Consider the following 14,179-nt stretch of genomic DNA (forward strand, 5'->3'; position numbering starts at 1 on the left):
GTTCGGGCAGGACATGAGGGCGATTGGGGCGAGAAGAGGACACAGCGTGTTTGAGAAGGCAGCAAGATCAAGTGTGTTGACGTTATGCCGTGAGACAATGCGCTTGGGAGGGGGGGTGGGAGAGGGGGAAGCAGTGAGGGAGAAGGAGATGAGGTGATGGTCAGAAAGAGGAAAAGCTGAGATAGTGTAGTCAGTAAGGGAACAAGAGCGAGAGAAGACGAGATCGAGGGAGTGTCCTTGGATATGGGTGGGAGAGGAAGTCCACTGAGATAGGCCAAGAGAAGAGCAGAGAGAGAGGAGTTTGGAGGTGCCAGGATCAGCGGGGTTATCCAAGGGGATGTTAAAGTCACCAAGAATGACAGATGGCAGGTCGGAGGAGAGGAAGTGTGGAAGCCAGGCGGCGAAGTTGTCATTTTTAATAGTATAGGGGGCCAAAATCGCGTCGCATCGCATCGCCTGCCATCTGGTACATGGCATGCGATGCAATGCGATTAAAACATCACGCGACCAACATCGCTACTACCAACTATAATCTCCCTGAAACTAGTTTTTAAAAGTAGGCAAGTATGTTTTGACGCTTAGTGCATCTGGCCCTGAGAAAGAAAACCAGCCTGAGAAATTAGTGGAAGCAGTCCTCATGGAGAATGGGTCTGTTAAGGGGGTGGGGTCTGTTAAAGGGGCGGGATCCCTCATAGGGCCTCATTCCGAGTTGGACAGAGTTGTAGCCTTCCTTGTGTCTTTTCCCACAGTTGTGTCTGTGACATTATGCTAAATCCATTACAATGTCCTTCCTTGGTGTCATGGGTGGATTGGAAAAAAATTCCAAAAAGTGTCTCCCTTACATGTCCACATCAACAGCCTGCCACCCTCTACCCCTAACACACCTACTCCACCAGTCCGTCACCCTGTATCCTCTCCTGGCAACAGCATACCTCCCAACTTTGATGGAGGAGCAGGCGGGACAACGCTGATGCGCGGCGAAGGCGCGCCAGAATTTTCGGGGGGCGTGACCAAATTTTGGTGGCGTGGCCTATACTCGCGGCTCCCCCGCGAGGCCACGCCCCCATTTTGCCGCTATAGGGGCATGACCCAGAGGCTCTGTGAGCCTCTAGCCATGCCCCCAGCCCCCTGGCTGCGGGAATAGACGCTGTGCGCATGCGCACAGGGTTTATTCCCCGCTGCTTAGCAGCCGACAGGGGGGACTCCCAACAGCCCCCCCTCACCGCGGGACACTGCCGGCCGCGGGAGGGACAGCGGGACAGGCCCTGATAATCGGGACTGTCCTGCTGAATTCGGGACTGTTGGGAGGTATGCAACAGGTGCATCAGCCTTCGGGATCTTCCCAGGGTCTTATATTGCCAATCCAACCTTGAGTGGAAATGTCATATTTTACTTATAGGTCTGTAGTGCAATTTTCATTTGAATGCCTCACTTTTGCACATTTAAAACAACATCTGCTAAACATTAGCAATAGTGCATGCAGCTCAAAATATTTGGTTACAGTGCCAAAAGATGTGCTAAATATGTCATGCTCATATTTAAATAGTACATTAGTTTAATGTACTGTGATAAATAACTATACAGACAAACAGCCTGATATCATACATATATGTTTTTTCTAAGCAATGCCCCAGAAGCATGTAATACCCTCATATTATAACAAAGTGCATCCTTTTTTAGATTAGGGTCAGTGCCTCCTATTGCAATGTTCCTGCCTACAGACCAACATATGACCTAAGACAAAGGGCCGTATGCAATGCGGCTGGCCAGGGGGTTAAACGGCAGAAAACAAGCAGATGAGCGGCTTCCCCTGCAATGATGTGGGAGCGCGCAGCAGCGCTCACCGCTCATCGCTGGGGCATACACACTGGGCGGCTTTGAGCTGAAAGCCGCTCAAACATGCTGCATGAAAGGGTGAAATGTAATAGGATGAGAGCAGTGGTGGCTCCTACCTTTTTGGGGGAGGGGGCATGCCACTGGTGGCAGCCGCCGCGGGGGTACTGCAATGCAGGCACCCCCTCCCCCTGTCGCCGCCGGTGCCGCTCTCCTCCCGGTCATGACAGGCGCCGGGGACTGGTGCATGCTTCTATGGGCTGCTTCGGCAACAACCCATAGAAGGAATCTTAGTCCCGGCGCTTGTACAATATAAATGACAGGCGTGTGCACAGTACCGATATTAATTTTGCACGGCAACCCGAGCAACTGGAGATTTAATTCCAAATCAATTACTTTTTTTAATCTCCCCCTAAGTGTATTCCCTATTACATAAAAAAGTATAAAACTAACAACACACGATGCATATACACTGGTGTGACTGCTGTTAATAGAAAAGTGGCCAACTTGGAAGACATTCCCTGTTTTGACTAGTGGATGGTATGAAACAATAATCAGCCAATATTTCTTTTTCTTTTTTTTGTAATTAAGCAAATGTAAACCTAAAACACAACTCCTGCCCAATGTACAGTATCTCCTGTAGCAATGAAAAAAAAAAAACAGTTCAGCTTTGAACCAACATAACTTCTAGGTAATGATCAACTTAGAATTTTTCTAATTTGCATTTTATTACGCGGAGTTTAATATATGAGCTACAGTACCGAAACTACTGTGTTACTACATACAGTATATTTGCCTGTGATGGAGTTATGTCTCCAGTTACCTTTTAGACAAGATAAAGAGAAACTGACATTTCAATTGCAAATAAATATAGTTAATACAAATGGTGTTTTTCTTTGAAAGTGACCCTATTATTTATCAGTATCATGCTCTGATCAGGCAGCCTACATAACTTCCCATACATAGCACAGGGCTGTGGAATTCAATTGAAAGCAAGCCAGTGTCTAGCTGCATAGACACATCTGACTGTAACAGAGCCACAGAGGAGCTGACACCAAGACTCACTGCAAATGGAACTGACAGGTCCCCGGCTTTATGAAAACAACCTCAGTTCTGTGCAAGACTGCATGGTCCATTGTATCCTTGTATCAATGTGCTTTCAAGCCTATACACAATCACAGTCATCTGGTTGCAAATAGTGAAATGCTACGGGTGTGGGTCATTGAGTTGACCCAATTTAGGTCGACATGCATTGGGTTGACCACTAAATGTCGACAGGCCTTAGGTCGACGCCTGAAATAGGTCAACATGGCTAAGGTCGACAGAGTCGGAAGGCTGACAATGGGAAGGTCGACAGTGAAAAGGTTGACATGAGTTTTTCACTTTGTTTTTGTTCCTGATGACGACATAGTCAACACGGACTCCGTCTAAGTGTACTGCGTCCCCTTGCATGGCTCGCTTTGGGCACTGTGCCTTGCGGATGGTAGGGCATGAAATACAGCCTGTTGGCAAATATCGGCTCAAAAAAAAAAAACGTGAAAAACTTGGGTCGATTTTTTGACTGTCGACCTTCCAATTGTCGACCTAATGCTTGTGTCGACCTTCCTATTCTGTTGACTTTAGCCATGTTCAGCCTATTTCAGGTGTCAACATAAGGCCTGTCAACCTTCAACGGTCGACACAAAGCATGTCAACCTTAATAAGGGTCTACCTAGTCACCCTATCCCCATTGCTACATCTTCATATATTCAGCATCATTTCATTCATCCAACCGTAAATTTCAAAGCCAGGAGTGCATGCAAACTGTCCAGCTATTACGGAACTACAACACCCAGCATACAGTTTTATTGAGAGTTGTAGTTCCAAAACAGCTGGAAAGCTACAAAGACTTTGCTCAAAGCAAACACACTTCTACCAAAGACTGCATATATATCTGAACACAGAACTAATAAGTCAACATTAGCAACGTCTGGAGAACGCAGGAAGGCTCACTGTATCTCATACAAAAAAGTTGATGAAGTTCGCTGCTCACCTGTGTTCTTCCTTTGATACCTCCTGAAGGAGAGGAGGCCATAATGTACCCCTGCTGGAAACTTGTATTGCTCTTCTCAGGTGACAAACAATCCCAATGGAATCCCAGAAGAGAAGACGCGTAAGGTCCACAGTGTAATCCTGTGTGCTGTGATTTAGCTGTGCCCTCCCCGCAGCAGCTCCCTGGATACTAGTTGTTGTATCTGCTGTGCCAGTGCCACTGCCTCCAGCTTACTAGCATTGTATTACACACAGGGAGGGGTGGGCGGGGCCAGGCAGCCAGGTACAGATCACATTGCTGACTAGTTCTGGTTGCCTAGAGGACGCCATTCTCTACATAGCAATATCTTCTGCTTTCCCTTTCAGTTCACATCCTGTCAGTGCACAGGGCAGATGACTGCTATCCCAATCATTACATGGACCAGTTTTTTTTTAAGATAAGAAACTCAGATGCATTCATGGGCTTACACTACAGTTTTCTATTTTACAAACATGTTTATTTGTCTATGGGACAGATACTTTTGCTTTTATTTAGTTTTTGTTTGTTTTATTTTTTTTTCCCCATTAAGTTGCTGGAGCACATATTTGTGGTTTCTTTTATAAACTCTGGATTGTTAAGCAATAATAAATAGCCACATATAGCTGTGCTTTTACATATACACGGATATTTGCAAAGAATTCATAGTTTGCTGATTTTTGAAGGTAGATTTCAGAAATATAAAGGGAGGTATTTTCTTAATAATGAATTAGGACTAATTACTGTATTTGTATAACTACTATGAGGGAGGGAACAGCTCAGTGCTAATGTGTTTCTATTATTTACCTATTAATAAGTCATTGCACATTCTGTGGTTTGTGTTACCTCAGTTGCATTCCGTCCAGCGTTCAGGTAGACCCGCCCCGCCATAGTGAGATCCCGCCTTGCTAATGAATGCGCTCGCTGTGCGAATAGATATGTATGGTTAGCGAAGAAATCACAGCCAAGCAAAACTGTCCAAAACCATTCGTTAGATTCTCACAATCAAAAGATTCTTCCACCGAGCACCAAGGAGCAAGCTAGGTGTAGTCGAGCACCAAGGAGCAAGCTAGGTGTAGCCAAGGAGCAAGCTAGGTGTAGTCGAACACCAAGGAGCAAGCTAGGTGTAGCCAAGGAGCAAGCTAGGTGTAGTCGAGCACCAAGGAGCAAGCTAGGTGTAGCCAAGGAGCAAGCTAGGTGTAGCCAAGGAGCAAGCTAGGTGTAGACAAGGAGCAAGCTAGGTGTAGCCAAGGATCGCGACCCGCACCCGGGTGTATGGTCGTTTTCAGATCCTACCTGCTGCAGGTAGGATCTGAATAACGACCGACCAACCTGCAGGGCCGCGCATCGAATCGGACCAGAACAGGCAAAAAAGGGCCCAATCTACCTACAATCTACATCCAATCGGTCGGGATTGGATCTAGATTGATGGGATTGGGCCCTTGTCGTTCTGGTGTGTACCCTGCATTACTCGGTGGCGGCAATGAAAGGAGCTGGCCTGAAGCTGATGGCACCCCCTCCCTAAAACGCTTGGGCGCGCCTGTGTTTTTTCCTGTCACACCTGCGTTTTTCTTAGTGCCCATTTAACACCCCCAGGCGCCTACATCCAGTCAATCACTTTGTGAACTGCTAGGGAAGGAAAAAAATAGCAGAAGTTCTTTGCTAGCAGTCTATCGATAATCGTCCGCAGTGCGAATTCACACAGCAGCGATCAGGTCTGAATCAGGCCCAGTGGGTATGGGTCATTGGGTCGACCCAATTTAGGTTGATATGCATTGAATTGACCACTGAAGGTCGACAGGCCTTAGGTTGACACCTGAAATAGGTTGACATGGCTAAGGTCAACAGTGTTGGAAGGTCGACAATCACAAGTTCGACAGTCAAAAGGTTGACGTAATTTTTTTAACATTTTGACCCGAATGGCGACATAGCCGACAGGGACACTGTCAAAGTGTGCCGTGTTCCCTCAATAGGCTCGCTGCGCTCGCCATGCTTTGGGCACTATTAAATTCTCCCTCCCCGCCCTAGTGGATGGTAGGGAATTAAATACCGCCTGTCGGCACATGTTGGCTACAAAAGAAAAACATGAAAAACTTTTGACTGTCCACCTTGCCCTTGTTGACCTAATGCTTGCGTAAAGCTTCCAACCCTGTCGACCTTAGCCGTGTCGACCTATTTCAGGTGTCGACCTGTCAACCTTCAGTGGTTGACCCAATGAATGTCGACTTAAAGACTGCTCGGGCAGGTGCTTTCCAAATTCCTGGCAGAGTCCCTATGGGAAGCTGGAGCAGTATTCTATTTTTCCTCCCCCATTTCTAAAAATAACTCAGACCTCACACAATATCACTTACAGCGCTGGAATTGTGCAAAAGAGTAGATAGGGGCAGATTTATTAGGCCTGGTGAAATGATAAAGTGGCCAATGAGCACCAGCCAATCAGCCGCTAACTGTTACATTACAGGCTGGGAGCTGATTGGCTGGTGTGTTATCACTGGCCACTTTATCACTTTATCACTTCCCCAGGCTTAATAAATGTGCCCCAGAGTTTTTGTTTTTTTTGCTCACTGGAGAAAACATACAGTTATCAAGGGTATCCAGTCACATGGGCAAATGTCACCGTGGCAATGGTCTATATGAGAGTTTTTATAAAAATATTTTTTTAAATGTTACATACTTTACTATCCACATGTGCCTGGCAGGGCCGGATTTGTTACTAGGCCCGTGAGGCATGAGCCTAGGGGCGGCACCTGTTAAGGGTGGCAGGCTGCCTGTGACCAGAACCAGGCAGCCGCAACAGCATGGCCAAGCGGGCAGCAGGGATTTGACGAGCATCGCCGACAAGATCAGCCTGTCCCTCTGTCCTATGTGACTGATCGACGAGTGTTCGTGTCTAGACACACGGGGGGTGGGGAAAGTGGCTGTTGGAGCTCGGTGCTGGTTCCAAAATACAGGGGACCCCTATTCTTTTGTCCCACCTATTTTTGGAACCAGGACCAGTCCAAGAGCCCGGTGCTAGTTTCTTAAATACGGGGGGAACCCCACTATTTTTCCACGCATATTTGGGAACCCACAGTGGTTTTTCTAAATAAGAACTAAAATCCGCACTCCAATTACTTAAAAAAAAACTCACATTACTGTTACCAAAATTCGCCAGAAATTGCAAGTGATTTCTGACTTTCTGGAAAAAAAATCACACATTTGACATGTGCGATATGGTGCAATTTTTTAGCTGTCTGAAAACTTGCACCCTATTATATCGCACCCTGGGTGTGATTCCTTGTTAAGAACAAACAAAGAAGTAACTATGCACCCTGGTAAAACCATGTTGTACTGTAGGTAGGGCAGATTTAGGACCTTATTCCGGTCCTTATTCTGGTGGACTCGCAAGGCTGCAAATTAGCAGCCTTGCAAATCAACCAGAATAATCCCCTTAATTACCCTTACAGTACATGGTCCATTTTGAGCCGGACATAACCTTAAACACAGAGCAATACTGGTGATATCCACTGGAGAGTGAGTAAAATGGACAAATAGCAGATCCAAACTTGACCGGTCAAGTTTGGATCTGCTATTTATCATTCACCTGTCCAACTCCATTATTTTGCCCTGGAAATAGGAATTTGTGAGGACTTCAAAAATATATGGTGAAATCGAGAAAGTCGGCTCCTGATTGGCCAGAAATCATTCTGACTGGAGACGCCGAGGAAGGAACATCTCTGCGCCGGTGAAGTCCTGTAAGCCGGGTACCAGATGGGAGCAGCGCTTCAGCCGGAGAGGATGCCGAGGTCGTCGCCGGGGACCAGGTGAGTAGGATTTCCTTCCTTAGGTACCCCTGAGGACTACCTCGGATCCCGGACCCCGGATTCTTCAGGACAGGAGCCCCGGAACCCCAGGACCAGCCCCGGAACCAGGACCAAGGCCCCGGAACCAGACTCTTCTGCCCTGGAGCCCCGGAGCCCGGACCCAGGATCCAGGGACCGACCTACGGGCTCAAGGTAGGTAAGTATCAGTGTGTGTGTGTTCTGTGTGTATTAAACTTTTATTTTTCAGGGTGTCAGTGTGTTTTCTTTAACTATTTTTTGTACTGCAGAACTACAAGTGCCAGCGGGCCCTTTAATGCCCCGCATGCTGGGACTTGTGGTTCTCCAAGTCCCAGCATGCGGGGTAGGCTTGCTGGGACTCATAGTTCGCCAGTAGAAAACAATAGTTTTACTTCTTTTTTTTACACAATTCATCAGCCCGATGCCCACCGCCCAGGGGCATCGGGGACAGCCCCGGACTATCAGCATGGGCTGGTAAGTCCTGGAGGGGGGCACCCCTTCATTGGGGGGGTCCCCACTTCCCCAGGACCCCTGCCCATGCTGGCCAGCCAGGGGGTTAATGCTTTGGCCGCGGGACCTTATATAATAAGTGTCCCCCGGCTGTGGCATTACCCTGCTGGCTGGTTGGGTCCGGTGCTGGTTCTTAAAATACGGGGGACCCCTAGTCATTTTGTCCCCCGTATTTTGGGAACCAGCGCCGGACCTTGAGCCTGGTGCTGGTTTCATGAAATCAAGGGGACCCCGATTTGTCGGGGACCCTGATTTTATGTCACCAGCACCGGCTCAATGAGCCGGGGCTGGTTATGCTCGGGCGGGGGACCCCGGGCGCGTTTTTTTTTTCTTACTTTGCGCTTTCCTGCAAACGTGCGATTTTCAGACATGAAAATCGCACATTTTCAGGACTAAAGGACAGCGCACCAATTCGCCGCAAATCGCACCACTTCGCACTTTTCAGCCTCCAAAACGCATCACATTAAATATGCGAATTTTGACAGAAAAGTGCGATTTGAAAAAGTGCGATTTGTGGCGATGTGGTGCGCTAAAAAAACATGCGCATTTATCTCAACGCATAGAATGTCACCCATGGTGTCAGGCCGAGGGGGCAGGGCCACCAGCACCAGGAATTACAGCACTGCCAAGAGTGTCCTGGGCAGCTCTGCAACAGTGATGCTTGCTGCAATGTGCTGGTCCAGCCAAATGCAGGAGCCATGGATCTGCGATGGTGCCAACCTGGCGATGGCAGAACTCACACACCCCTAGTTAAAGCCCTGCTCTAAGTAGCTGCTGACGAGAGAATGGTTAGATATACAAACCATGGTAAGGGGCAGACAACAAAGATTCATAAATTAATACAACAGCCACAAGCTAATATTGTTAAAAAAAAAAAAACCCAAGCAGGTCAGTACACAAGAACACAGCTATTTAATAGCAAAGCTCTAACAACTACAGGTAAAAATGTAAAATAAATGCATGGTGCACTACAATTGTGTGTTGACTCATTAACAAGTGAGTCAGTCAGTGTTGCAAACAAAGAGAAAAATCCAGTGTACGCATAAAACAAATATGATCACTCAGGGGCGGCTTAAGAGAGGAGGGGACTGCTCTCTGTGTGCCCCTACCTCCACGTAGCGCCAAAGAATCTGGGTATGCCCAAGTCTCTAGAACATGGTGCTCACCATGTTCCTAGAGACTAATATCTAGTGTGTATGTGCGGGTCTTCGAAACATTGCAAGAATTGCCATAAAAGTGCATGGCACAATTTTTCTAGTGATTTCTCTGGCATTAGCATCAATAACACAAGACTCCAGTGGGTGATATCCAGTGTTATTTTTAAGCACGAACCAGCAGGAAATCAGGAGGTCTTTTCGGTTGATTCGCCAGGCTGCGCATTCACAGCCTTCTGGGATCCGTCCCCATCATTCGATGGTTGGCGACAATCGAATGATGATGGCGAAGGCTCACACATCTGTAAGGTTGCCTCAGAGCAACCTTACAGATGCGTGTCTGCTCAGGGGGGAAGTAGGCAGGCAGCTGACATCTGGTGATGTCAGCTGCCCATCCCCCGCCTGTCCATCATGCCTCATACCATAAGAACGTCCAGTGTTCTCATGGGAACGCCTATGAAACGCTGGCCATTCCCATATGGTAATGGGACAGCCCGCCACCCCATGCCCCTCTGCCCCCACTGTTGCTTGCATGCGCTCAACAATTAAAAAGCACTGAACCACTCACATAAGAGCCTAAGGGGGGTATGCAATCCTGTGTATAGTGGCCCATTTCCAGCAACCATCACTCCAGTGTTCTAATGGTACATTGTGTTTGTTAATCATGTTAGAAGACTAATGGATGATTAGAAAACCCTTGAAAACCCTTGTGCAATTATGTTAGCGCAGCTGAAAATGGGTTGGCTTGTTAGAGAAGCTATAAACTGGCCTTCTTTTGAGCTAGTTGAGTATCTGAAGCATCACATTTGTGGGTTCAATTATACTCTCAAAATGGCCGAACAACAAGGATAGACTGTTGATTCTCATATGAAAGTTATATGAGAATCAACAGTCTATCCTTGTTGTTCGGAAAAAAAAGGCTATTCCATGAGAGAAATTGCCAAGAAACTGAACATTTCCTACAGTGGTGTGTACTACTCCGTTCAGAGAATAGCACAAACAGACTCTATCTAACCAGATTAGAAAAAGAAGTGTGAGGCCCCTGGTGCAAGAAGACAAGTACATTAGAGTCCCTAGTTTGAGGGGACACAGAATACTTTTTAAGAAATATGCGTCCGCTCGCCACGCTTCGGGCTCGGTGGCTCGCTGCGCTCGCCACGCTATATAAAATCAACTCTATGCCCACTTGGATAGTGGGGAAATGAACAGGACCTTCTTAACATTGAATCCTATGCAAAATCGCATCGAATCGTATCGCATCGCATCTGATTGTATGCCTTAAGGTAAGGCATACAATCACAAAATCGGACGCCCAGATACTACATAAGTACCAACAGATGTCTTTGGGTAAATAGCCGCAAATATAGCTGGATAAATGGGCTGCTGACACTCAGAACCAACCCAAATAACTAAATAAGAGAATGCATTTTGTGCCATGTACGAATGCTCATTAAAGTATTTGCAATTGTACATGGATACAATAGTTTTTTCCTGCCCATATAAAGTCAGCATGGCGGGTGTTTTCCATCTACATTGCTTCTGAACTTCTATTCTATATTGCTTTATGAGAGGGCTCATCGCCTCTTGCAAGCCTTTAAAATGATGGGGCTTTGAAGCTTCCTTGAGAAGCCAACAAGCATTTGTGCTTCAAAGTACTTTGCATTTATAAGACTTGGCATTGCATTTATAAGCTTTCATTCCTTTTGATATTGATTGGCAGCTTTAATTGTGAATCGTAGGTTGTGTACTATGTAAATTAGGACACTAAGTTTTATTGTGATTCTTTTTATTTGTGTGCTTCTTCCTGTCAGTTACTGGAGCTTGTGCACGCCCATATGTCCCTGTCCATATCCTAGACCCTTGATGGCTAACCTTGACACTCCAGCTGTTGTTGAACTACACATCCCAGCATGCTCTGCATCAGTTTTAGCATGACCAAATAGCAAAAATGAAGCAGAGCATGCTGGGATGTGTAGTTCAACAACAGCTGGAGTGTCAAGGTTACCATCAAGGTCCTATACAGTCACATCCCCACTGCAAAGTCCACACATATCCCCATATAGTTTCCTCACTTACCCATCCTCCTGACCCCAGACCAACATTGTTGTGTGACCATATCATACAGCCCATTAGGTAATTTTGCCATCTGGTTCACTACTATGAATAGATAAGGCATATTCTTGTATATCGTTGCCTATTCCCCTATAGATTGTAAGCTTGCGAGCAGGGCCTTTCTACTTCTATGACTGTTTGTTATTGCCCAGGTTTGTTTTATCACTGTTGTTTTCATGTGAAGAGCACAACAGAATTTGCTTGCTGAAAAAGGGGGCAACCCGGGAATGTCCCTGCATGATCCTGGGACCATATTCCTGGGTAAGTCCCTGCATTTTCTGGTGTGAAAGGGGTATTATTTCGAATAGCTGGGACCTGCAGTGCTCTGAATACAGCCGGGCAGCCCCTGCTCTTTGCCCAGCTGTCAATGGCTGTCACTTCTAGCCGGAGGCGGCTGTCCGTCCCCCAGTTACTGAAAGCATGTATTCCCCCTTGGCAATGAGCATGGTATCCCTGGCAAAGAGCATGGAACCCTTGGCAGTGAACATGTAGGTAAGCAGCACTTATGTAGCATGATTTTTAATAGGCATTATGGTGTTTGGCATAATACTTAATGTACATTACGATGTGTGGTTTAACATGTAATGGGCATTATGGTGTAAATTTTTAATGCACGACTTTGGCACGCAATGTCCATATTTATGAAGCATATTGTGAAGTTTTCTTCTATCCATGTAGCATTATGTTAATTTTTGGCTCAATCCGTGTGGCATTATGTGAATTTTGGCTCAATCCGCGTGGCATTATGTGAATTTTGGCACAATCCATGTGGCATTATGTGAATTGTGGCTCAATCCATGTGGCATTATGTGAATTTTGGCTCAATCCATGTGGCATTATGTGAATTTTGGTTGAATCCGTGTGGCATTATGTGAATTTTGGTTGAATCCGTGTGGCATTATGTGAATTTTGGTTGAATCCGTGTGGCATTATGTGAATTTTAGCACGATCCATGTGTCATTATGTGAATTTTCGCTCAATCTGCGTGGCAATAAATAGAACAGAAAAAGAACAAGAGATTGAAATAGTCCCAAAGCGCAGCCAATCCCTGCAGCCACAAATTAGGTGAGGGACCACAAGAGCGTCCCTACTGGTGGAGATTTACAGAAGAAAACAAACTTGTCGGTGCTGGATTTGTTGTCACAGTTGATAGACAGAGATTCCTCAGTCAATATTCAGTGTACATGCAAAAGAATGTAAATGCAATGTATCAGAATGGAATCTAAATATAAGGGTTATAGTGATAGAACCTGGTGGTTTTTAGAGAGAATCCCTACCCAACTCACAAGAAAGTGGGAGGAGATGCACATACAGTATAAGGGTATATTTTTGTAATGAATCCTCCAGAATCACCACGTGCTGTATAAATCCCAAGTTATCAGGACAGATAAATCTTCATTGAGGGATGTGTACCGAACTCACTCTTTAAAGAGGTTAAATGAAGCATATAACGGTTTAACCCCTTCCCGACATTTGACGTACATTTACGTCATGGCCGGGATGTACTTCCCGACACATGGCATAAATGTACGTCATGACTTTAAACTGTCACTGCGTCTAGAGACGCAGTGACAGAGGGACGATGTCTGCTGTCCCTGACAGCAGACATGTCCCTGCATGCCCAGGGGGGGCTGCGATGCCGCCCCCCCCGTCGGCGATCGCTGTGATTGGCTGTTCAGTGTGAACAGCCATTCACAGCGTTTTCCTGTGTTACCAGCGAATCAGACGCTCGGTAACACAGGTGTCAATCACCGCCGGGCGTCAGGGGGCATGAGGGGGTCATCGGTGACGACGACACATCACCCCACCTGCCCCCAAGGCTGTAATTGGTCCGTGGGACCCACGGACCAATCACAGCCAAGGCGCGACATTTAAACTAATGGTGACTGCGCTGCAGACGCCATTCCGGTCTGGAATTGCGAGCAGAGCGGTCACCGTGCCTATCTGCCGTGATACTGACCTGATCCTTGCAAATACTTACCTGATCCTTGCAAATACCTTACCTGATCACCTGATCACTGCTTGTAGCGTGCTTGATGCTTCCTGGATCTGACTTCTTGTGACTTCCTGCTGCTGCTGCAGTGTGATAGAGAGATAGAGAGTGATAGATAGTGATAGATAGTGAGAGATAGAGAGATAGAGAGATAGTGATAGAGAGTGCTATATTTTGTGTCTGCTACCCCCCCTTTTTGGGGCTGCAGGTTTTTTTTTATATATATAACTGTCAGTGCTGCTGCTGCAGTGTCATAGAGTGATAGATAGTGATAGATAGTGAGAGATAGAGAGATAGAGAGATAGTGATAGAGAGTGCTATATTTTGTGTCTGCTACCCCCCCTTTTTGGGGCTGCAGGGTTTTTTTTATATATATAACTGTCAGTGCTGCTGCTGCAGTGTCATAGAGTGATAGATAGTGATAGATAGTGAGAGATAGAGAGATAGAGAGATAGTGATAGAGAGTGCTATATTTTGTGTCTGCTACCCCCCCTTTTTGGGGCTGCAGGGTTTTTTTTTATATATATAACTGTCAGTGCTGCTGCTGCAGTGTCATAGAGTGATAGATAGTGAGAGATAGAGAGATAGATAGAGAGAGATAGATAGAGAGAGATAGTGACAGAGAGTGATAGAGAGTGCTATATTTTGTGTCTGCTACCCCCCCTTTTGTGCTGATCAGTATATCTGTGCTGATCAGCAACTTTTTGGG

At 46.4% G+C, this 14,179-nt stretch overlaps 1 long non-coding RNA gene across 1 annotated transcript in view; it reads right to left on the reverse strand.

The window, feature by feature from the left end:
• The window catches only part of LOC146009087 (uncharacterized), a 139,923-nt gene extending 135,700 nt beyond the window's left edge, over positions 1 to 4,223 (reverse strand). The window contains exon 1 of the long non-coding RNA XR_014444610.1: positions 3,866 to 4,223. This is a non-coding gene — a long non-coding RNA (uncharacterized LOC146009087). The remainder of the gene's footprint in view (positions 1 to 3,865) is intronic.
• Positions 4,224 to 14,179: the final 9,956 nt, after the last annotated feature.

This window comes from Crinia signifera, chromosome 6, assembly GCF_055691185.1.
Source record: "Crinia signifera chromosome 6, ASM5569118v1, whole genome shotgun sequence".
Lineage (NCBI taxonomy): Eukaryota > Metazoa > Chordata > Amphibia > Anura > Myobatrachidae > Crinia > Crinia signifera.